Source organism: Lynx canadensis, chromosome C1 (assembly GCF_007474595.2).
Source record: "Lynx canadensis isolate LIC74 chromosome C1, mLynCan4.pri.v2, whole genome shotgun sequence".
NCBI lineage: Eukaryota > Metazoa > Chordata > Mammalia > Carnivora > Felidae > Lynx > Lynx canadensis.
The window spans coordinates 214,510,068-214,533,852 of NC_044310.1; the positions used below are offsets into that span (position 1 = coordinate 214,510,068).

The 23,785-nt window shown below is 46.6% G+C and overlaps 1 protein-coding gene and 1 long non-coding RNA gene across 8 annotated transcripts in view; one reads left to right on the forward strand and one right to left on the reverse strand.

The window, feature by feature from the left end:
- Positions 1-23,785, forward strand: part of DGKD (diacylglycerol kinase delta) — a 111,813-nt gene that overhangs the window by 35,029 nt on the left and 52,999 nt on the right. Inside the window, exon 1 of one of the 7 annotated variants that reach the window (XM_032594542.1) lies at positions 13,384-13,502. The exons of the other annotated variants lie outside the window; for them this stretch is intronic. The gene's annotated coding sequence lies outside the window, so the exon portion shown is untranslated. Of the gene's footprint in view, positions 1-13,383; positions 13,503-23,785 lie in introns of those variants that run through there. 7 annotated transcript variants of the gene reach the window in all.
- On the reverse strand, positions 10,649-15,175 carry LOC115519843. Its single transcript, XR_003970631.1, has 3 exons — positions 14,998-15,175; positions 11,550-11,698; positions 10,649-10,789 (listed from the first exon to the last, which is right to left on the reverse strand). It is a non-coding gene; the product is annotated as an uncharacterized LOC115519843 (long non-coding RNA).

Consider the following 23,785-nt stretch of genomic DNA (forward strand, 5'->3'; position numbering starts at 1 on the left):
AAGCTGTCAGCACAGAGCCAGCGGATGTGGGGCTCAAACACACAAACCGTGAGATCATGACCTGAGCCGAAGTTGGACACTTAACTGACTGGGCCATCCAGGTGCCCCTGTTACGGCTTGTTTTGTATGCATTATTTTAGGGGTATTTGGGTGGCTCAGTTAGTTGAGCGTCTGACTTCGGCTCAGGTCATGATCTCACGGTTCGTGGGTTTGAGCCCCTCATTGGGCTCTGCACTAACAGCTTGGAGCCTGGAGCCTGCTTCAGATCCTGTATCTCCCTCTCTCTCTGCCCCTCCCCTGCTCATGCTCTGTCTCTCTTTCTCAAAAATAAACAAACATTAAAAACAAGTGTATGCATTATTTTAGCGTATATTTTACAGATTACAAAATACATCCTTGACTTTAATTAAATTCTAATAAGAGTACTAAAGTACTAAAGTAATAAAGAAGTACTTTTAGTGCTTCCCAGATAACGCAAGGACCCTAGAGCCTTTACACTCTCTATACTCTTCATTGCTGCTGAAGTCATAATTGAAATTACAATTAAGTTGTGGTACTTAAATAAAAAACAACCATCTCTGTACTCTCCTCTAGCCTTTCTGCTGGTTTCTTAAATTTTATAAATATTTGAAGCCTCATAGGACCTTCAAGGTCATAGGACCTTCATTTAGATTTATAATGGATATTTAACCTTTCTGTTGCTTTTCATTTCGTTTTGTATTTCTGTGATCCATTTGTGGTAATATTCCTTCTGTGTGGAAAAACTCCCTTCAGTATTTCTTTAGTATAGGTTTCTCTTTTTGTTTGAAATACCTTTATTTCACCTTTTTGAAGGATGTTTTTGCTTGTTACACAATTCTAGCGTGGCAGTTATTTTCTTAGAGCAATCTAGAAATGTTATTGTAGGGGTGCCTGGCTGGCTCAGTTGGTGGAGCATGCGACTCTTGGTCTCAGGGTCATGAGTTTTAGCCCCACGTTGCACAGATAGCTTACATTAAAAAAAAAAAGTCCTTGTATTTTAGCTTCCATTATTTCTGTTAGAAACTCATTAACAACTCATTGTTGCTCCTTGGATGGAGTAGTATATTCTTCCTACTACTTTAAAAATTTTTATTATGTTTTTTTACGATTTTTCCAGGCACAGCTCTTTGTATTTATCTTGCTTAGTATTCCTAGCACTTCTGAAATCTATGGATTTAGATTCCTTTTATTGTCAGTTTGGGCAAAGTCTTGGTTATTATTTCTTCAAGTGTTGCTTCTACCCATTCATTTTTTCCTCTTATTCTGGGGCTTGTGTGTTAGATCTTTTCACTCTCTTCCATTTGTTTTTTGTATTCTTTAAAAAGAGTATTTTCTATTCTTTTCTCTCGGGGTGTTTTATTATCATTATTATCTTTTGATGTTCTTCAGGTCTTTCTTGTTTGTTATTAAATCCATTTCAGGGGGCACCTGGGTGGCTCAGTTGGTTAAGAGTCCAACTCTTGGTTTTGGCTCAGGTCATGATCTCACAGTTCGTGGGTTTGAGCCCCACACTGGGCTCTGTGCTGTCCGGACACAGTCTGCTTGGGATTCCTCCCTCTCTCTCTCTCCCTCTGCCCCTCCCTTGCTTTCTCTGTCTCTCTCTCAAAAATAAATAAACGAACTTAAAAAAATCCATTTCAGTTCTTTTGTCTTTCAGCTTGAGAATTTTCATTTGATTTTTTAAAAAAGATTTCTAGTTGCCTGCCAAAGTCCCTATATTAAGCATATTTATGTTAAAGTCTATGTCTGAAAACTCAAATATCTGGTTCTTTTATGGGTCTTCTTCTATTGTCTGGCCTTTCTGTTGGCTTTTGTTCCTTTAGTCTTTTTTTCTTGCATGCCTGTTTATTTTGGTTGACAAATATTGTTGGAAAACTGTCAAGATAATTTTATGCTCAGGTGATGGTGTCTTCCCTTAGAGAGCATTTACTTTTGCTTCTAGTTAGGTAAGCAGGGTAGCAGCAGATTATCTTAAATCCAGTTTGTGATAGAGCTAATTTGAATGTGGGCTTTACTTTTTCCATTGGCCGGTCTCTTTGCACTCCTTATGGGATACTCCTTCAGAAGTCTCATCTATAAATTTGAGGTATTCGTTCTCTATTGGGCTCTGAATTTGTGTTTTTCCCACCAGTCCTGTGGTATTACCAGAAGCTCTGTTTAGCGTCTCAGCCTCTTCCACTTATGAGTGAATCCACTTATGAATGAATCTGCGGTTGTCACTAGTTTAATTTTTTCTGCATCCTGTCACTCAGTGATATTTATAGGTGTCTGACATTAAGATCACCGATTATAAAACGTGAGATACCATTTACTTGAAGGATGATGTATTTACCAAAGGGAATAATGTTTGGCCTTTGTCATTTATGAAATTTGTTATTTAGGTCTTCTTATGATCCTGTTTTTAATTTACCTGATCTTCCATAGACTGATGAAGAATTACTCTATTTCAGGACAATTATATTTGTCATTTTATTCTTATATTTGCAACATGTTTCACCTTCATCATTTCTGAAGCTCTTTTAAAAAAAAAGCACGTGGATGTTAACCAGGATGTTAACCATTCCTGAGTAACCATTTGTCAATAAGGTACGATCTTTTTTACACTGAATAGTTCTTACCACTAACTGTGATACTAATATTGCCATCTTTTTTTGTTCAGAATTTAAGAATGTGTACTTCCCTCCCACCCTCACTTCTAGCTTCAGTTTTTCCTTGTTATTTTAGATTGTAATTCTTGTAAGCAGTATGTGGTTAGAAGTTGTTTTACTTCAGTCTGGAGCTCTTTGCCTGTAATAGTGGACTTTAGACATTTTCTACTTGTCAGGGTTCGTGCACTTCTTACTCCTGTGTTTGGTGGCTGACTGTTGTGCTTTCTTGATTGGATGCTTCCTTGGTACCTCTCTTCTGTTTGGCATTTTTGTGAGTGGTGTGCACTGTTGATATTTGTTAATGATTTGAGTTTAAAATTCCTTTAAAAAATACATTTATAATTCACAGATTTTCTTATGCTGTATCTGCTTATAGCCAGCCCAGTTGGTGATGTCCTTTTCTGGTCAACCTTTGTAACTGACAGGGTGTTTAGTCACATAGAACACGCTTCTCAGTGCTTTCTTTCACCAACTGTTGTTTGTATTACACTAATGAAAATGAGAAGGCACCGAGGAACAAAGAAAAATAATGTAGAATGTTCTGCTTTCCACAAAGGAAACAAAATATGGTGTTTTTTTTTTGTTTTTTTGTTTTTTTTTTTATTAGATAATTCCAACGACATCATGTTTTCTGATCCTGGTGTTGGAGGGGAGGCATCTGAAGCTAGCCTTGCTGTTGTCGTTATCGTCGAGGATATCTGTACATTTCTGCTTGAAATCTTTTGGGATTCTTTTTCTCTTCTGTGCTGTTGGATTTTGCTTACTAGTTTGTCTGGTATATACTAAATCTTCTGTCTTCCAGACTTGCTTTTGGTTTTCCAACTTTTACAAAGATCTTTTTTTCCTTTTATTTTCTGTATAGTTCTGGTTCATGTGCTTTGTCTTGTTCTTTGGGAACTTTGTTGTTTGCTCATTTATTGGTTCAGAATATGTCTATTGAGGGCCTGCCCAGGGCGGAGCACCATTCTCAGTGGTGGAGTTTCATTGGTGAGCAGAAAAGAGGGGCTCTTCGTCAAGCTCGTGTCCTCCTCGGGCCTCAGGGCAGCATGCAGGAAGAGGTGACAGCTGAAACAGGTGGTAGGGAAGGAAGCCTGCATAGTGAGGACCCCCCCCCCCCACTGGTACTGGGGTGGAGTTGGGAGGACTGCCCCTGAAGAGGTGATATTTTCCTTGAGATGTGAAGACCGGTTAGTGGTAAATCAGCTGAAGGAAGTGTGTGCAGGTGTGTGCCCCTGTAGGCACCCTAGAATGGGGCAGGTCAGGGGCCCAGTGTGTGCAAAGGCCTCGTGATGGAGGACACGGCACAGCCTGTGTGAAGAAGCGGAAGAAGGGCTGTGTGGCTGCTGAGGCCTGAGGGGGGAGAGAGAGACCAGGGGGAGGGCTCCAGGCTTCATCCTTCACCAGGTAATACCATTGAATCGTTCCGTTTGGTGAATTTCCCAGACTTGCAGTGTGAGAATGTTATACTCTGGTTGCAATGTGGAGGGTGACCTGGAGGAGGAAGGGAGAGGGCGGAGGGTATGTAGGAGGCGGCGGGAGACCACCTGCTGCTGGTTCTGAGTGGAGGGGGACGGAGGGCGGGCACTGGACAGGTGGTGCCATCGGCACAGCCCCGTGGAGGCGGATGAAGGTGTCAGGTTTTGTCCAGGAGGGTTCTGTATCTCCGTGTCTGTCGAGTTCTCCTGCATTATTTAAATTTGTTGATTTTCCCAGATTCTATTTAGGAAAGTTTTAATTTTATTTCCTATTGCATTTCCTTATGATTTTTACCCCCATCCAGCATAGCTTTCATGTTACTTTTGCCTTGTTTTTATCTCCTGGCCAATTCTCATTTGATAGAGAGGTTTTTGTTGTTTTTTTTAATTAATTTCTTTATTTTGAGAGAAAGCACAAGTTGGGGAGGAGGGAGAGGGAGAGTGAGAGAATCTTAAGCAGGCTCCACGCTTCGCACGGAGCCCGATGTGGGGCTCAATTTCACAACCCGGAGATCATGACCTGAGCTAAAATCAAGACGCTTAACAGACTGAGCCACCCAGGCACCCAGATAGAGAGAGATTCTAAAAATTCTTTCTGTTTAATGTCATTTTCTGCTTCGGGAAAGATTTTCCATTTTCTCTTGGGCTTCCAAATGTTTTCATTGATTTGGATTTCCCCCTTGCCTGATCTCTTTATCTTTGAGTTTTCGGTGGTGATTTTGTCTTCCAGTCCCGCACTGGCTTCTTTTATGACCTTCCCGGAGCGGCATAGAGCTGTAGAGTGTGCAAGGAGGAGCAGGGCCATCAGAGTTTAGTGCTCTTACTTATTTTGCCAAGTCAGTGTTTTCATCATTTAAAGCTTTGTCCTATTTTAATAAAGATTCGATGAAATGTCATCACCTCCTTTAATGTTACTTGAAGTGTCAAAAGGCCGCAAAAACAAGTCCAAGTAGTGGGGCGTGGCACAGCTCCATTCCCCCTGCCCCCCCCTGCCTCCCCCCTCCCCGTCCCTGAGAGCCCCTCCTCTGAGTCCATTTGGGTCTGCTTGTCACAGGGCTGTAGCATCTCCTGCGCGAGAGCAAGGGTTTAGTTTTGCTCACTGCTGTACCTGAGAGCCCCCACACAGTACTGCTCGAAGGGTGACTTGATTGCCACTGACTCCAGGATGACTTGGGCCCCGCCCCGTTCCTCTGGCTGATCTCACCAGCAGAACGCTTCCAGTGCTCACTCTGGGCGGCTGGGCAGGTCTGCCCTCACGTGGTGTGTGGTTCCGTGGGCGCAGCGGGCCGGGGAGGAACCAGCTCGGGGCTGCGGTGGGGGGCAGGTGTCAGGGGCGAGAGTCTTGGAGGCCTGAGGCTGAGAGGGAGCCCTGGCCAGCAATGCGAGTGTCCAGGGGGTGGAAGTGGTTCCCGCCAGAGAGGGCAGAGCGTGTGAGGGCGGCGAGATGGGCAGAGGTCAGAGGTGAAGTGCTTTCCACGCCGTGCAGAGTTTGGACTTTTTTGTCATGGGTACTGGGAAGCCGTTAAGGTTCTTCTAAGTCACCAAAGCCGGGGTTGGTGACTGTTTTTGTTACAAGTCTGGCTGCTGCCGAAGACGAGGTCTTGCAGGAAGAGGAGGTCAGCATGGATGTGTGGAGGTCGGACGGGTGGCCTTGCTGTGGCCCAGTGGGACGTGTGGAAGCCTCGATGGAGCTACTGTGGAGAGGAGGGGCCGGATGGAGAGCAGGGTTGCAGGCGCTTTGGCTAGGCACTTCTCGTTGGTACCATGCTGTTCCTTGTCTTGCATGACTTGGGAATTCAGTAGGGTGGTGAGGAAAAATGGGATTTTGAGCAGTTGGTAATTGCTGCTTTCCCAGAAAGCAGCTCTGCACGAGGCCCGTACAGGCACGGTACATGCGTGCAGGGCCAGACTCAGGGGTGGCTGTGGACGCCCTCCCTTTACCAGGGGTGCATCACTGACCCCTCCAGTTCTGTAAATTTCACCTCAGAGGCTGACTTCATGGTTGCTGGTGTCAGAGGCTCTGTCCCTTTTGAGGGAGGTAGAATGAGCCGAGGTGAATTTAGTGAAGGTTTTCTAAGCTAAGTAGGACCGAGGGACTCGTCATCGGAGGGTGACTCAGGTGCTGCTGATAGACAGCGGGAAGCAGGTTGAGGGCTGACTGCAGGCGGGTGCAGGCCGAGTACTGGCCCGTGTCCCTTGGATGGCAGGGAGTCCGGGGCCCATGGGGATTGCGAGGTGTTTGCACCCGCATTGCCTGGGAGAGGACGGTGGCTCTCTGGAAGTTCATTCCGCACTCTGGAGCCCTTTACCTCTGTCGGGGAGGTCATCTGCTGTCCCAGCATCACGAGCTTGAGGCCTGACCCCCCACCTCGAACCCCTTGGGCTCTGGTGCTGGTGTTGGACGGTACCTTGGCCCTGGGACCAGCAGCCAGTTCTGGTCTTGTCCAGGTGCACGTCCCGTTCCCCAGGCTGGTGGGTGGGGGTGCCCACGGCACCCTCCCTTGGTGGGGCTCTGGGTCCCCCCTGAGCAGCCAGAGGGCGGGGACGGAAGCTGATGTCATCAGGGACCGAGAAAGCCAGCGCTGTGGGGGAACAGGATCCCAAGGAAAGGACGGGGCTTTATAAGTTACGCAGCTTGTGTGTTAGGGACTCAGGCTGTAACAGGTTCGGTTACCCTTTACTTCATTTTTGGGGAAAATGACGTGCTATGTGGTGTTCCATGTTCTGGTTTTCCCAGAGGAATCAGGGACTCTGTCTTTGAATGTCTGGGATCTGTATTTCCTCAAGTGTAAGAACCTAGACAGTAGAACTAGGTTATATTCTTTTTTTCACTGCTGAAAGTACCCAGCGTGGGACCTTGTGCAGAAGCAGCAGGGCTCAGAGACAAGGACTGGGAAGCCAGGTCATGAATCTCAGCTCACTAGCTGAGTGGCCCTGGGCAAGTCACTGAACAACTCTGAGCCTCAGCTTCCTCATCTGAGACATGGGATAATAATAGTACCTACTTATGGGGTTGCTGTGAGGATTAAATGAGCTGATAAAATGTAGACATGACGTAAGTGTTGGCTGTTGTTAACATTATGGTTATAGGCACTCACTGCCTATCTATTCAGTGGCTAAATTGAAACCAGTGGACCAAATTAATTTATGGTATCCTTTGGTACTTAACTAGACCTTTTTCTTTTAGTTTGAGTTACTTACATTTCTTAAGTGAAATGTTTCATACTTTCTCTGTTTGCTGAATAATAACTTCTAATTAAAATCACTGTGGATTATTCTAGACTTCACTGGCCCTAAAAGCAGTCGGGCTGTTTTACTCTTATCCCTGGGGTCCTGGCAGCAACCGCACTTGAGTTGGACCTTGAAGAGGAAAGACAAGTTTGACTGGAATATGCCTGAAATATAAAACCATTAAAAAGAGTCACATTCTGCCCATTTCTAAAAGCAGCGTAAATCATCAAGGGCCACCTCAGTTCTTACCTCCTCCAGTCCATGGGACGTGGCGCTCCCCAGCTGTCCCAGCCTCTTGCCTCGCCATGGACCTGCTCCAGCCGACCTGCTTTTTGTAGGGAACCGGTACCCTGTGCACAGGTCACCCTGGTCTTGGTGGGGCTCCTCTGTATGGGGGCCCTTTGCTGAAGTTCCCTCTACAGACCTGTCCATTCCTCAAAGGTAGGGTGACAACTGTCTCTTCTGGGAGGTCTTCGTGTTCATGCCGTGGTCAGAAGGTAACATGTCGCCACCTTCTGCTTACTCAGGGCAGCGGTTCCCAAACTTGGCTGTGCCTGAGCACCCTTTGGGAAAAAAATATCGGCACCATCCCCAGAGATTCTGATGCCGATTTGTAAGTGGGTGACTTTTCGGTGCTTTCCATGATTTTGCAGTGCAGCCACGTTTGGGACTCACACCCTTGTGATGCCAGATGCGCACAGGCTCCTTAGTAATCTGTGCACTTGGTCACACTTTCTTAGGTCTTGATTTGAGGCCAGGGGTTCTCTTTGAAGCTTGCTGTTCCCCGTGCAGGATGCACATGGGCTCTGTGCCGGTGAGCGTGAGCCAGGAAGGAGGCTTTGTTGCGTCTTTCTCTTCAGAGAGGATGTTGAATGGTTCGTTCGTCGCAGTGGACTATGCCTATGCTGTGGGTCGCTGTTACCCTCTTACAAATGCCCTTCGTACTGGGCCGAGAGCTTGCTGGGAGCGTGCGTCTTTGGATTCTGAGGAGCAGCCATGGGTTGGGTCCGGCTCCTTTTTCTGTGTGAGTGTGAGTGTGTGTGTGTGCGCGCACGCCCGTGTATGTATGTCCATGTGTGTGTCTGTCTGTGTGTCCCTGGGTGGTGTCCATTTGTGTGTGTGTGTGTGTATGTGTGTGTGTTTCCCTTAAGTTTGACAGTGTGAAAACTTCTCATCTACCCCTGGAGAGCCCAGCAACAATTTGACAACACTCCGGCTGTACCTTGGCATTCTGATTTCTGAAAACAAACAGAAACCAATTGGAAAAGACGCAGGTTTTGGACAGACTTGTTTTTCCTTCTTTCAAGCATCCAGCGTGGAGGTACTCTCTCTGCCCAGCGCCTGAGGGCAGACGGACATGGATAAACATGTCCCCTGCACTCAGGGACTTCTCACAGCCTGTTAGACGTGAAAAGAAGTGATTATAGTGTCCCGTGACAGGTGTAACAGCAGAAAGGGCAGAACACAGTGCAAGCGTGGGGCAGATCTCTGTGGGCCCGGGGGCTGGACTGGCCACTGAGAAGGGGCGAGTGAGTGGGCTGGGGGGCGGGCCCCAGGAGCGTCCCGGGACCGGAACACGTGCAGGCAGCTTACCCCCTTATTGTGCAGAGTGCTTACATCATAATAATGGTTCTAGAGGAGATTTAAAGTGAGGGGAGGAAAGGTCACAGTTCAGCAGCTCTTCTCTTTCTCCGAGTCCCTTCAGGCTTTTGCCGGGGGCGTATGCTGCTTTTCCCATGTTATACGCAGAGCAGTGTGTGTGTAACTTTACATTTTCATCGTAAGCCCTTCCACATCATGGGTCTACAACGATCACTTGTGTAGGTGGAGACATTTCATCTGTAGATGTGGCAAAGTTGATCATTTAAACTCTATTTCCTCGCTCTGTAGCACTGGGGGCTCAGAATGCGTTCAGGTGTTCGTGCAGATGGTACGGCTAGAACAAGCATCGTAGGCCGCAGGAGGGACGTTTGGGAAAAGGAGTGTGGTCTCCCTTGCAGAGCAGCCCCTGTGCTGAGCCCCCTGCCCAAGAGAGGGTGCAGTTCTCCTTGAGAGGGCAGCCTTCGCTCTGTCTTGTGTCCTTTTTGTTGCCTGATCTATTTGATTCGGGCTTGGTTCTGGTTTACAGCTTCCTCGGCTTCTGTCTACCTCATTTCAGATGGATCATGGTTGGGGCTGTACTGTGTCCTGATTCCCCAGAATCTCTGGTGAGCGTGTCACGTGCCTGTGATAAAGGAATAGAGGCGAGGCTGGGTTGATGATGAGGAAGCAGGCAGATCAGGGGACCTGGGTGGAAGTGACCGAGCTGAGCTGGCCGAGGAAGAAGCGAGAGCAGAAGGGTGGGCTGGAGAAGGGCAGAGGATGAGTGAGTGCACGCTGGCATGAGGGGCAGGGGTGTGAGAGGGAGCAGAGGGGGCACGGGCAGAGGGCTGGAAGCGAGACGCCAGTGTCTGTTGGCATCATGTGAGAACAGAGTAAAGGGAAGGAGAAGGCCCTATTAAATAAATTTAAATTTATTTTTAAATTTCAGGAAAATGGATTGCAAATAATGGGGATGGACAAGAAACAGGGTTTTCAGTATGAACTGGATGAGAATTAAGTGTAGGATATTCATGCTTAGAGGGCCACTTCTGCATCATGCCATATATAACACTGCATGCATAAAAGGGAGTTTATATTGAATTCCCAGTATTTAATGTTTAGAAAATCATAGAGATGTGTTTCTTAGAAGAGGGTTTGGCTGCACTGTTAGTGTCCTGGGGCTGCCAGGACAGACTAGAACGACAGAGATTTATTCTGTCACCCTTCTAGAGGTCAGAAATCCAAGACGGAGGTGTGGTGGGACTGTGCCTCCTCCCGAGGCCTAGGGGAGACCCCACGCCAGCCCCTCCCAGCCCCTGGCTCTCCTGGGCTTGTGGCCACATCCCTCTAGTCTCTGCCTGTCTCCACATGGCTGTCCCCTGCTTCCTGGTTCCTCTCTTGTCTGTTTTCAGAACACTTGTCACTGATTTAGGGCCCAATCAGATAACCTAGGATGATTTCATCTCTGGATCCTTAATTACATTTGCAAAGATCCTTATTCTTTTTTTTTTTTTTTTTTTATTTTTTTTTTTTTCAACGTTTATTTATTTTTGGGACAGAGAGAGACAGAGCATGAACGGGGGAGGAGCAGAGAGAGAGGGAGACACAGAATCGGAAACAGGCTCCAGGCTCTGAGCCATCAGCCCAGAGCCCGACGCGGGGCTCGAACTCACGGACCGCGAGATCGTGACCTGGCTGAAGTCGGACGCTTAACCGACTGCGCCACCCAGGCGCCCCGCAAAGATCCTTATTCTAAATAAGCTGATGTTCACAGGTTCCAGGGGATAGAATGTGCACATATCATTTTGGAGGCCATCATTCATCCTTCTTCATCTGCTTATAAGAAAAAATGCCAAAATAAGAATGATGTGAACATGTAAAGTTTTATTCCATGCAAAAGAAGGCAGTCCTTGGTCAGTATGGCAGTTCCACAGAGTCATCTGGGTCCTTCCAGAATTTGGTTCTCCTAGCTCAAGATCAGTGCCAGAGTGTCAGTCCCCTTTTATCTCTCTCTCTCTCTCTCTCTTTTTAAGTTTATTTATTTTGAGAGAGAGAGAGAGAGAGAGAGAGAGAGAGAGAACGAGCGGAGGAGGGGCAAAGGTGGGGGGTGTTCAGAGAATCCCAAGTGGGCTCCCTGCCGACAGCCCGATGCGGGGCTAGAGCCCATGACCTGTGAGGTCACGACCTGTGAGATCACGACCTGAGCAGAACTCAGATGCCTACCTGACTGACTGAGTTACCCAGGCACCCCTTGTATCTCCTTTTGAGAGACAAGAGAGAGGGAAGAGAGAAGAAAGTGTGTTGCCTGGTAGCAGCTTTTAACTTACGTTCGGATTCCTGCAAGGGGTCTGTGGACATGACTATATTTTATTAAAATTGGTTTCCATTGCAATCCTAAGTGTTTCAATTTTTGTATTTAGACACATTCTGAGAAGGGGTCCATAGGCTTCACCAGACTGTCGCAAGGGGTCCATGGCACAAAAAAGATGTGCCATATTTCAGTGTAATTTCCTATAAATTGGGAATTGTATTCTCATGTGGGATATACGTGTTTAGAGGACTGCTTCTGCAGAATGCCATATTGAAATCTCACCTGGCTTCCCCGAAGTATCATGGTGCACCTCTGCCTGGTCATGTTTCCACACCGCACGGCTTGCTGGGATGGGGATTGATCCAGCAGGCTTTGCTCCTAGTGTCATCCTAATGATTGCCCTGAAATGACCGTGTGAGGATAACCGTGCCCTGCAAAGAGAGGAGTAATTTGTCATGTCTGTATTTGTGACTTCCCTTTCCCCAAGTAATATTGTTGAGTAGGCCCTACGCACGATGTGGGGCTTGAACTCATGACCCTGAGGTCAAGACTCACATGTGCTACTGACTGAGCCAGACAGGTACCCTGTTATTGTTGAAATATTTAATGGTATGCAGAGGTTTTATGAAGTCTATTATAAAGGTGGTCTTCTTTGTTAGCTGTGTGACTCCATTTTCTCATCTGTGAAATGGGGATAGCCTCTCCTAGGTCACTGGGTTGGCAAAAAAGTGCCCTCTGAGGGTTTCCCGATTTCTATCTCCACTGGCACTCATCAGTGATAGTAAGAAGGTAATAGGGTTCAACTTGCACACTTAGCAGTTATTCTGATACACAGGAATTTTAAATTTTTTTTTTCAACGTTTATTTATTTTTGGGACAGAGAGAGACAGAGCATGAACGGGGGGAGGGGCAGAGAGAGAGGGAGACACAGAATCGGAAACGGGCTCCAGGCTCTGAGCCATCAGCCCAGAGCCTGATGCGGGGCTCGAACTCACGGACCGCGAGATCGTGACCTGGCTGAAGTCGGACGCTTAACCGACTGCGCCACCCAGGCGCCCCTACACAGGAATTTTAGATGGAGTCCAGAGAGTGTTAAAAAATAGCATCTGCTGCTGAAGAGTAGGTATTGGGAGAGTTATTATCCTTAGAATTATCAAGCAATAACTACTAAAAACAGGAGAAATAAAAGGTTCCTGTTTTTAGTAGTTATTGCCTAATAACTTCAAGTAAGAAAGAAGCTATGCAATGATTTTAAGTAATATTTTTAGTGGTTTTAAATCTTGTCTGTTAGGCATTCATGTTTGTTGAATGAATGAACGTTCCCTAGTAGAACTGCACAGGGTGGAACCCTGGACCTGACTTTCTCAGCTGTTTCCAGTCGACGTCAGCCTGTGGGGTGATCAGGGCTGCTCCTTTGCCGAGGAACCATGACCTTTATCCAGATTTCAACATCAGTTTTCCTTCTCAGCTTGTTTGGAGTTCGGATATTTCCTGGGCAAAACCCCTACGCCAGTCACTTTGGCTTGGAGAGAGGAAAAGCTATATATATAGTTGGCAAATTTCCTTCATGGAAAAACTCTTCCCAATTTCTGTGACTGCAGTCCTGGAGCTGGGGTGGGGCAGGTCGTTCTCGTGGGTTGAGGGTGTCCCATGTGTCCTCTTAAGCTAGACGACGTGCCAGATGGGAAGCCCCACGTATTTAGGACAGCAGCGCCTGCCACCTGGGCTCCCTGCCACGAGCAAGCCCACCCTGGTTCCTGCTCAAGCACAGGGCTCCAGGAGAGCTGACCTCACGTCCTGGCTGTGCCAGCTGTCAGCTGTGGGGCCTGCGCTTCTCAACACCTGTCGCTTTGTCCTCCCATTGTCACAGCACTCACGTGTGCTGGTGGGGCAAGTGCCCGGCACATAGTAGGTGCTTAGCGAATTAAAGGCTGTGATTGTTAAAACAGCCTTTGGGCGGTGGAATGGGACCGAGTGAGCAGCTGCAGGAGGAAGTGAATCCAGCAAATCCTCTGCTTCATAAGCCACTCTGTGTTCTCAGTTTCAAGAAGCAGGAAGAAGCAGGCGTTGAGCCAAATTGGTAGCGTGTGTTTGCTAAGTGTGGGGTTTTGCTGTGGGCAGTGCCTGCCTCTGGAGCCTCAGAGCCAGGTGCTCCATGGCAGGGGTTCAGACTCAGGTCTTACAGTTGTTCCAAGCAGGCAGAGGGAGGGGACACTGTTTCCTGACAACCTTGTGGTGAGTGCTGGGGCCAGTGGTGGTCTCTTAGGTGTATTTGGAGGTGGGGGTGTAGGAGGACTCTCACTGGTCTGGGACGTGTGGTGTTGTCCAGGAGGGGTTGTGTTTGTGAAATGTAAGCCATTTTCAGAGTGTGTGTGTGTGTGTGTGTGTGAGAGAGAGAGAGAGAGAGAGAGAGAGAGAGTTGTTGATGCTTCTAATTGTTCTTAGTTACAAATGATAGAGGAAACAACCAGAATGGACAGTTGAGAGACTGTAGTTTGACTCTAGTACATTTAGAGTTTTTCAGGAAGACAAACACTGGAGAAGGTATGTGGATGTGCGTGAGTTTTTTCTTAGGGTGTCTAGGAAAGTAATAATTTCAGTCATCCTTTACCCAATATTCTTTGGTACATGTGCCAGGAATATGATTGAGTCAAGTCCTGGTTTTTTTTTTTTTCCCCCTTGAAAGTTAGGAAAATGGAATCATTCTGTAGGATATTATATTTTTTCTTAGAAAAATCCCTACTTTTCTGTCCCAGGATAACCTGGTATTTCAGAGCAGGTAGAGTAGTGAATAAGATCCTTTTATTTCCTTGAAACGACTTGTTATCAAATTAAGATAATTCCCTGCCCTGTGGTGGGGAGGCTCTGGTTTATTGACTCAATAATCCCTCCCTCTCCACAGTTGAAGCACCTGCTTTGAAATGTAAACTCAAGAATGAAACACATGATCCCCACCCCCCCCCAACCCCCGGCTTTGCTTTTTTTTTTTTTTTTTTTTTAGTCAGGAGGAGGACTGTAGGAACTGCTGTCCCAGTTCTCTGCAGGATGTTCAGCTAAACCTCGAGACTTCAGCCCGGTGTTGAGGTGTTCTCATAAGTCTGGGAGCACCCCCTGCACAGGGCTGTTCACTGGCTGTCTCTTCTGTACCATTTATATTTATATTTACATATACAGTTACAGTTACATTTAATTTAGTTTTTAAGTAGGCTCTATGCCCAACCTGAACTCATGACCCTGAGATCCAGAGTCCTGTGCTCTGCTGACTCAGCCAGCCAGGTGTCCCCTGGTGGACTTGCATTGGAAAAATTGGTTCATGGGGTGCCTGGGTGGCTCAGTCAGTTGAGTGACCCACTTGAGCTTAGGTCATGATTTTGTGGTTTCATGAGTTCCAGCCCCGCATCAGGCTCTGCGCTAAAAGCACAGAGCCTGCTTGGGATTCTCTGTCTGTCTGTCTGTCTCTCTCTCTGTCTCTCTCTCTCTCACTCCCTCCCTCCCCCGCTCTGTCTCTGTTCCTTCCTTGCTTGTGCTGTCTCTCTCTTTCTCAAAATATACTTAAAACAACAACAACAGCAACAACCTGGTCGTGTCAGGTGTCCTCTCCACCGTTGCCTGATGGTCCCTGGCTGCCAAAGTCCAGAGATTGTAGATCAGAGTAATTAACACATTTGGGGAGTAGTTAGGAGTGGGTTGGGCCCCACCCCGTCCTTGATGGGGCCCGAGGGACACTGACCTTGAGGCGGGAGCCTTGGCATCTGTCCTGCACGACACTGAAGACCAGCACCATTTCCGTGACTGCTTTCCAGCTGGCCGTTGCCAGCTCTGGCTGTCTTCTGAGGAGTGAACGTTGCGGTTTGCTTTATGTAACAAGTATCTAATCACACCGAGGGATAGATTGGGTATTTGTTGTTCCCAAAGCTGTAAGCGCTGTTTTGTGCAGGGCACTGCCAGCTCACACACCCTGTTGTAGATGAGATAACACCCGTTAATTATTTTTAGCACTCACTTTGACTTGCACAAATTTCCTGGCTTGGATGATAAAACTATATGGTCACCCCAGTCATTCGGAGAAAGGTTCACCCTGTCCTTTAAAGACTATTCCAGTGCATTAGATGTACTTTTTATAACTTAGTTGAGGTGTCGTTGCGGTACAAGGAACTGCGCTATTTAAAGTGTAAGGCTTGTTGGGTGTTCACACCCCCGCCCCCACCCCTGTTGAAACGGTCACCGGTCAGGGCAGCAAACATTTCCATCCCCTGAATGGTTCCATCCCCCTGAAGGTTTCCCGGGGATCCATCCTTTCTCTACACCCCTCCCCAGGCAGACATGGATCTGTTTTCTGTCTTTAAGATTATTCTGCGTTTTTTAAAGAATTCTATATAAATTGAATAATCCCATGTAAATTGAATTGAATAATAATTCACTGTAAATTGAAAATATGTCCCCCTTTTTATGGCATCTTTGGCTCAGTATAATGATTTTGAAATTTTCCACATTGAGTATAACCACAGTTTGTTCTTTTCCCACAATTTGTTGATCCGTGTACGTGTTAGTGGGCATTTGAGCAGTTTCTAGTTCTGAACTATTGCACGTAAATCTGCCATGAACATTTGTATACAAGTCTTTGTGTGGACATATTTTCTTTTACCTTGGTAAATACCTAGTAGAATTGCTGGGTATTTAGTATATAGTAGGTGTATGTTTAACTTTTTAAGAAACCGCTCAACTCTTTTCCAAAGTGCTTGGACTTTACCATTCTCGCCAGCAGTGCATGTGAGTTCCAGCTTCTCCACATCCTCACCAGCACTTGTCTTTTATCTTACGGGTCCCGATAGATGGGTAGCGGTGTGGTATCCTACTGTGCTTTTAATTTCCATTTCCCTGATGACAGATAACGTCTGCGTCTTTTCATGTGCCTGTTGACATTTTGTCATTTTTTGTGAAGTATATGGTAGAACCATTTGTCCATTTTTGTATTGAATTGGTTGTCTTATTGTTGAGTTGTGTGACATGTGTTATGAATGTTGTTCCCAATCTGTGGCTTGCCTTTTTTTTTTTTTTTTAATGGCATCTTTAGAAGAATAGAGTCATTCTTTTTGGTGAAATCGAATTCATCAGTTTTTTTCTTCATGGTTCATGCTTCTTGTTTTTCTATCCAAGAGACCTTTTTCTACCTCAGCACCGCAAAGGTTTTTTGCTAAAAGTTAGGATTATGATTGATGTACAGTTAATTCTGTGTGTAGTCTGAGGAAAGAGTTGATACCCATTGTTTTCCTTACGGGTGTTCAGTTTTTCCAGCAGCATTGTTGAAGAGACTTTCCTTTTCTCATTGAATCACCTTGCCACCTTTGTCACAAGTCAATTAATTGACCATATATTTGTGAATCTGTTTCCCGACTTTTTCTCCTGGTCCATTGATCTATACATCTAACCTTACCCCAGTACCATACTTGGTTGATTATCATAGCTTCGTGGTAAGTATTGAAATCAGGGCAAGTCCTCTAACTTTTGTTCTTTCTTAAAATTGCTTTGGTTATTTCTTGGTCCTTTCCATTTTCATGTAAATTTTAAGAGTAACTAGTCCATTTCTACAAAATAAGTTTGCTGGAATCTTTTTTTTTCTCAAGCTTTTATTTTTAAGTAATCTCTTCACCCACCGTGGGGCTGGATTTCACAATCCTGACATCGAATCGCGTGCTCCACCCACTCAGCCGGCCAGGCACTCCCCTGCTGGACTGTTGATTGAAATTGCATCGAATCTATAAATCAGTTTGGGGAGAATTGATATCTTAACATTGAATTTTTCCATGAACGTGATATATAATTTATTTAGATATAATTTATTTAGATCTTATTTTAATTTCTTTCATCAAAGTTTTGTGGTTTTCAGGGTACATGTCTTTCATGTCTTTTGTTAGATTTATGCCTGTGTAGTTTGATTTTTGTTCCTGTTAAATGAAATTTAAAAATATGTTTCATTGTTTGCTGCAAATATATAAGAATACAATGGATTTTGTGACCTTGGAAAACAACTTATTAACTCTGGTAGTTCTTTTGTAGATTCCCCAGAAATTTCTGTATAAACTGCTATATCATCTGCAAATAGGGACAGCTGTACTTCTTTCTTACCCAAATGCCTTATATTTTTCATGCCTCATTGCAAAAGCTAGGACTGCTTGGACAATGTTGAATAGAAGTAGTGAAAACAGGAATTTTTTCATTTCTTCTAATCTTAATAGGAAACAATTCAGCTTTTTACTTTTGAGTGTGATGTTAGCTGTAGGCTTTTTGTTGGCACCTTTTCTTAAAAAGTTTTTTAAATTTATTTTGAGAGCTAGAGAAAGAGTGTGTGAGTGGGGAAGAGGCAGAGAGCAAGGGAGAGAGAATTCCAAGCAGGCCCCGCAGTGTCAGCATGGATGATCCCAATGTAGGGCTCAAACCCACGAACCGTGAGATCATGACCTGAGCCGAAACCGAGAGCCGGATACTCAACTGACTGAGACATCCAGGTGCCCTTTTGTTGGTACCCTTTATCAGTTTGAGGATTTTCTTACTTGCTGAGAATTTTTATTATGAATGGGTACTGAATTTTGTCAAATGCTTTTCTGCATCTATTGAAGTAATCATGGTTTTTTTCCCCCCTTAATTTTGTTAAAAGGGCAAATTAAATTGATATTCAAATGTTAAACCAACCTTGTATTCCTGAAACAAACCTTATTTCCTCATGATATATTATCGTTTTTATTTATTGTTAAATTTAATTTGCTTTTATTTTGTTAAGGATTTTTGCATCTATATCCTGAAAGATATTGATTTGGAATTTTCTTTCCTTTTATCTTTGCCAGGTTTTGGTACATGGGTTAAGCTGGCTTTATAAAACATAAACTAGCATCATAATATAAGGGGGCAATATCACTGTCCCCCCCCCCCCATTTTTGATGGAATTTGGTGTTACTTCTTTCTTAAAGTTTTGCTAGAATTTACCAGTGCCACTGGGTGTGGGGTTTCCTTTTGGGGAACGTTTTTGATAATACCTTTTGACATTTTTTATTATGAATTAAAATTTTTATTGGATGTAGGCTATTTAGAGTTTCTGTTTTTTATGTCAACATTAACATACGCACCCTTTCTTTCCCACTCTTGATTTCTGTTTGTTGGAGGGAGAGTTGTAAACTTTGTGAGACAAGGGATTTCCTGGGGCTTGTTGACTCTCTCTTTATTCCAGCACCCAGAGCCGTATGCCTGGCACAAAGTAGGCATTCTGTAAATATCCGTTGGGTTAACTGGTTTGTTGTTCCTGTGTCTCTGCCACTTGGCATCTCTGGGAAGCTTTCCTGTCTTCTCCGTCCACATGGGCCTGTGTCATAGCTGTGCCATGACAAAGGAAGGTGGCTCCTGAGTCAGGCCAGCTGGCCTCAGCCAACCCGCATGCCATGCCCTCCCACGGTGGCTTGTTCAGATAACCTGGTGATGCGTCCCACAGCCCTGGTAGACAGACCTCTGAGTCACGACCTGCCGAGAGGGGGGGAAATATTTTCAACTTTTTTTCTGTTTTGGTTTTTTAAAATGTTAAATCCTGTGGTTAGAATTACTCTTTTCAGTTTTGAAATATACTTGAAACACCAGAGGACTGCAGGAAGCTTGGTCAGAGGAAAGGGATGAATTGTTTAAAGTTAGGAAGGGGGGTTATACGTGGGGCGAGATGATCCCAAAAGGCGGTTGACGTAGTGTGTGATTTACCTGCCTGACTGGAAACGTGGTCTGAGATGTCCTTCCCTGGATTGCTTACAGATGCCAGCTCCGGACTGAGTATATTAATCACTCAGGGTTAGAGAGGACAGGGATCACTCAGGGGGGTAGACAGGACAGGGTGATTTGGACTGGGCATCTCTGTGAGGACGTGACCCTGTTCAGGTCCGGTGCCCCCCTCTCTCCTTTGCATCTCGGGGGCCGGGTCTGTGTGCACCTCCAGCAGCTGCAGAGGTTGGGTGAGGGAGCTGAGAGCAACAGCTGTGCCCCTCCTGGTCCCATGTCCTTCCCGGGCCCCTGCTGGCTCTCGCTGCTCCCCTAGACCACGTGGGGCGGAGCAGGCGCTCCATCCCTCAAGCATCCCTCAAGGGCCACACTGTGCCCTGGATGTGACTGGTTGGCCAACTGTCTTCTGGCCCTCACTCTGCCTCCTACAAGCATGTGGCCTTGGGGAGTCATCTGTCCTCTCCGGGTATCTGCGTCCCAGCGCGTGAAACGGGGTTAGGACAGATGGTCGCCCAGTCATAGGCATGTGCGTGAGTCTGTGACCTCAGCTTCCGGCGGAACCACAGCGGAGCCACTCGACAGCTGTGAGCTGTGAAGAGCAAGGGCTCACATCCAGCCGTCTTTGTCTCCTCCTCCTCCTCCAGCTTCGCATCACGACCATCAGATTTGAAGCCTTCACTTTGTAGTGTCAGTAACACGTCTGAAGCCACGGTCCTCGGTTAGTCCTGGAGGGGAGGAGGTGGGTTGCCTGGGAGCAGACCGTGAGGGCTGTGGTAAGGGGTGGACAGGACCCACACCTCCGCTCCTGCTCCTGCTGGCCTCTGGCTTTGCTGGGAGCAAGACTTGAGCGCGTCCCCATGCATGTCGCCCTGTGGCCTCAGTGTGGGGTGTGGGCCTCTCACAGACAGCGTGGCTCCCAGACTGAATCGCAGGAGGATGGGGGAGCGTGGGACTCCTCCATGCGCAGCGTGAACCACCTGGAAATGTTCCCCATGAGGTGGGGACAGGATGGGTTAGGGGAGTTGTGCTCAAGGACACGTCACGGTGGTATGTTCCATGTCCACGAGGGTTTTCACCCTAAATTACATAGTGAGTGACCCTTCGTTGTAGATGGGGAGGTTTTGATTCTGTGAGTATTCATCGAGCACGTACTACCTGCCAGGCACTCAGGGATTCCTCTGGGGACAGAATGGAGACCCTTCCTTTGTGGAGCCAGAGTCAGGGAGACGGACAAGGTGCAAATTCCATTTTTTTGTGGCACATTGCGTTTAACACCCCCACACCACATTCTCTTTATGCTCTTCCTCACATACACGTGACGAATGGTTTATATGTCCAAGGCTAGTGGCAAACTTCTGTAGAGGGCTTTGTGGGCTGTAGGGTCTCTCTGGCCATATGTAGCAGTTGGAGACAATATGTAAATAAACAGGAATGGCTTTGTTCCAGCGAAACTTACTTTACTAATTTAATTTAATTAATTTAATTAATTTAATTTAATTTTATTATTTTATTTTACTAATTCTTTTTTCCCCCTTTTCTCAAATTTATTTATTTATTTATTTTTTTAATTTTTTTTTTTTTTCAACGTTTATTTATTTTTGGGACAGAGAGAGACAGAGCATGAACGGGGGAGGGGCAGAGAGAGAGGGAGACACAGAATCGGAAACAGGCTCCAGGCTCTGAGCCATCAGCCCAGAGCCCGACGCGGGGCTCGAACTCACGGACCGCGAGATCGTGACCTGGCTGAAGTCGGACGCTTAACTGATTGCGCCACCCAGGCGCCCCTCAAATTTATTTTTTTAAAAAATTTACATTCAATTAGTTTTCATGTAGTGTAACAGTGATTTCAGGAGTAGATTCCTTAATGCCCCTGACCCATTTAGCCCATCCCCCCCCCACAACCCCTCTGTTTGTTCTCCATATTTAAGAGTGTCTTGGGTTTTGTCCCCCTCCCTGTGTTTTTTTTTTTTTTTTAATTTAAAAAAAAAAAAATTTTTAATGTCTATCCATCCTTGAGACAGAGAGAGACAGCATGAATGGGGGAGTGTCAGGGAGAGAGGGAGACACAGAATCCAAAACAGGCTCCAGGCCCCGAGCCATCAGCACAGAGCCCGACGCGGGGCCCGAACCCACGAACCGCGAGACCACAACCCGAGCCGAAGCCGGACGCCCAACCGACCGAGCCACCCAGGCGCCCCAGCCCCCTCCCTGTTTTTATATTATTTTTGCTTCCCTTCCCTTGTGTTCATCTGTTTTGTCTCTTAAAGTCCTCCTGTGAATGAAGCCATATATTTGTCTTTCTCTAATTTCACTTAGCATAGTACCCTCTGGTTCCATCCACATGGTTGCAAATGGCAAGATTTCATTCTTCCTGATTGCCGAATAATACTCCATTGTGTATATATACCACACCTTCTTTATCCATTCATCCATCGATGGACATTTGGGTTCCTTCCATACTTTGGCTATTGTTGATAGTGCTGCTCTAAATATGGGGGTGCATGTGCCCCTTCGAAACAGCACACCTGTATCCCTCGGATAAATACCTAGTAGTGCAATTGCTGGGTCATAGGGTAGTTCTATTTTTAGTTTTTTGAGGAACCTCCATACTGTTTTCCAGATGGCTGCACCAGGTCAGACAAATAGTTCTCTAGGTGTTTTCCTACGAATATTAGTAAATAGTTTTATAAACAGTACGATTAGTTACACATACTAATTGATAACCTGTGTTTGAAATGTATTATATTATGAACATCTGTGTCCATGAATGTACACTTACGTTGTGCTTTTAAGCCTTGGCTCTATGGTATTCCCCTGTGTGATCATGGCATGAGTTTTTGGAGATTTAGGTCATTTGTAGTGTTTTGCCGCTGGAAGCACGCTAGGTTTTGTTTGTTTGTATTTTGCCTTCTGTGCCTCAGCTGCTTGTTTCCTGCCCACTGTCGGGGTCGGGGGAGGCAGTGTGGGCACCACCTGCACACCTGGGGTGCCCTTCGTTAGTGCCCCCTCCCTCCCCCGCCGGGGCCCACTGCCTCCAGCATCCTGCTCAGGGTGTCCTCCAGTCTGTAAAGTTTTCCACACTTGGAGCACATTTCAAAGCTTAATAAAGAAATAATCCCAAGTGTTTGTCATATTTCTGTTTTAGGTATAACTTTTACTTTTTGCTTCGTCTTGCTTTTTGTTCCTTTTTAAAAATGTACCATCTGATGGATTACATGTGCTTTTGGCCTCTGGCCCGGTTGGCTTTGCTCCCTACCTGAGCATCCTGTGTTCCCGGGGACTGGTATCCTGAGACGGGTTGGGGGCTTGGGTGGGGCAGGGGGTGTTTGGCTTAGGCTGTGTGCTCTGGGCCCTTGGGCAGGTGGCATAGTTGTGGTTGGGGCCTCCTTTTGACCCCAAAGCTGTCCTGAGACTGGAGAGGAGTACAGCTTTAGAGAGCAAGTGTCCTGTGAGCAGTTTGCACTTGGGCTCCTCTCTGGGGGTCTGGCCACAGCAGTTGGGTACCTGGGGGTCTGAACCTGCATCCTGGGGCTGCTTTCACCCAGGCACCTCCAGGAGCTTGTTTGCATGGTGCTATTTTTGTGTTGCGTATGGCACTCTGTGAGGAAGTCCGTTGTCTACGCACATCCCAGCTGTTTTGAATAGTCCGGGTCTCAGGGGGCTTCAAGGTAGGGATTTGTGTGTGGCGAATCCAGGGTTTTGGGCAGCATCAGAACAGCAGGATGTGAGTAACAGGAAGTGACAGAAATTACCAAATGCGCCAGATACTTATTCTTAGCCACCTTTCCGAGTCCCGCAGGCTGGGGCGCTATATTTAGTACAGTATTTCCAGGTTCCTGATCCTGCCCGGACACTGTTCCTTTGCTCCTCTTTTGGTCAGTGGCTGAACTTTGAGGTGCCGATTTGTTACTCTGGTGCCTCTGGCCTACCACGGTGACCCACGGGGTCTTGTCTGTCCGTCAGTTTTAAAGCTCAAGTTTTGTTCTTGCTGGGCCACTCCAGTTCCGACCCAGTTTTGAGCAGTTGGAAAATGTTCTCCAAGAGGGCAGGTAAGAGTCCCAGGTGTTGGGGGGCAGTAGGGCCAGGTGATGCTGTGTGGGAAGGCAGCTGAGAAGTAAGGGCTTAAAACGAAGTAAGAGGAAGGAATTGAAGATTACTGTAAGCATCCCTAGAGGGTTGATCTTTGTCTCGTATTTCTTAGAAGTGGAAGGCTGGGATTCTTAAAGCCATAGGCTTGGTGATGTGACTTCACCCACATGCTAGAAACCTCTTTGGTCTCCACCTGGTCAGGTAGAAAGCCTGCAGGTCGGGTAGACTTCTCTTTGATGAATTTCTGTTGTCTGAACGTTGTCACGGGAGAGATTTCACCCCACCATCCCTGAGACAAGTAGTACGGAGCCTGGAAAATTGTCCAGGCGGAGTGCTCACTCCTTGTTTGAAGTGCCGTTGACTCCAGTGATTGTCTCCCAGTGCTGTTGGACCGCACTTCGGGCAGCTGCTGACCAGATGCCCACGTGGGCTGCTCGGTGTCCCCCGCGCCCAGCTGTCCGCTGTGACTACCATCTCGCCGTACGGGCAGCTGGGGAGCCTTGTCCACTCTGACCTGTGCTGGCCTGCGGACCGACCAGCGTCTTCCTGCTGGAGGACAGCAGGTGATGGCCCCAGCTGCCAACGGCAGGGGCATCCTGCTGCGTTCCCCCTAGAATGAGCCCGAGTGACAGGCGCTGACGCCCATTTTGCAGGTTGAGAAGCTGAGGCTTAGGGAC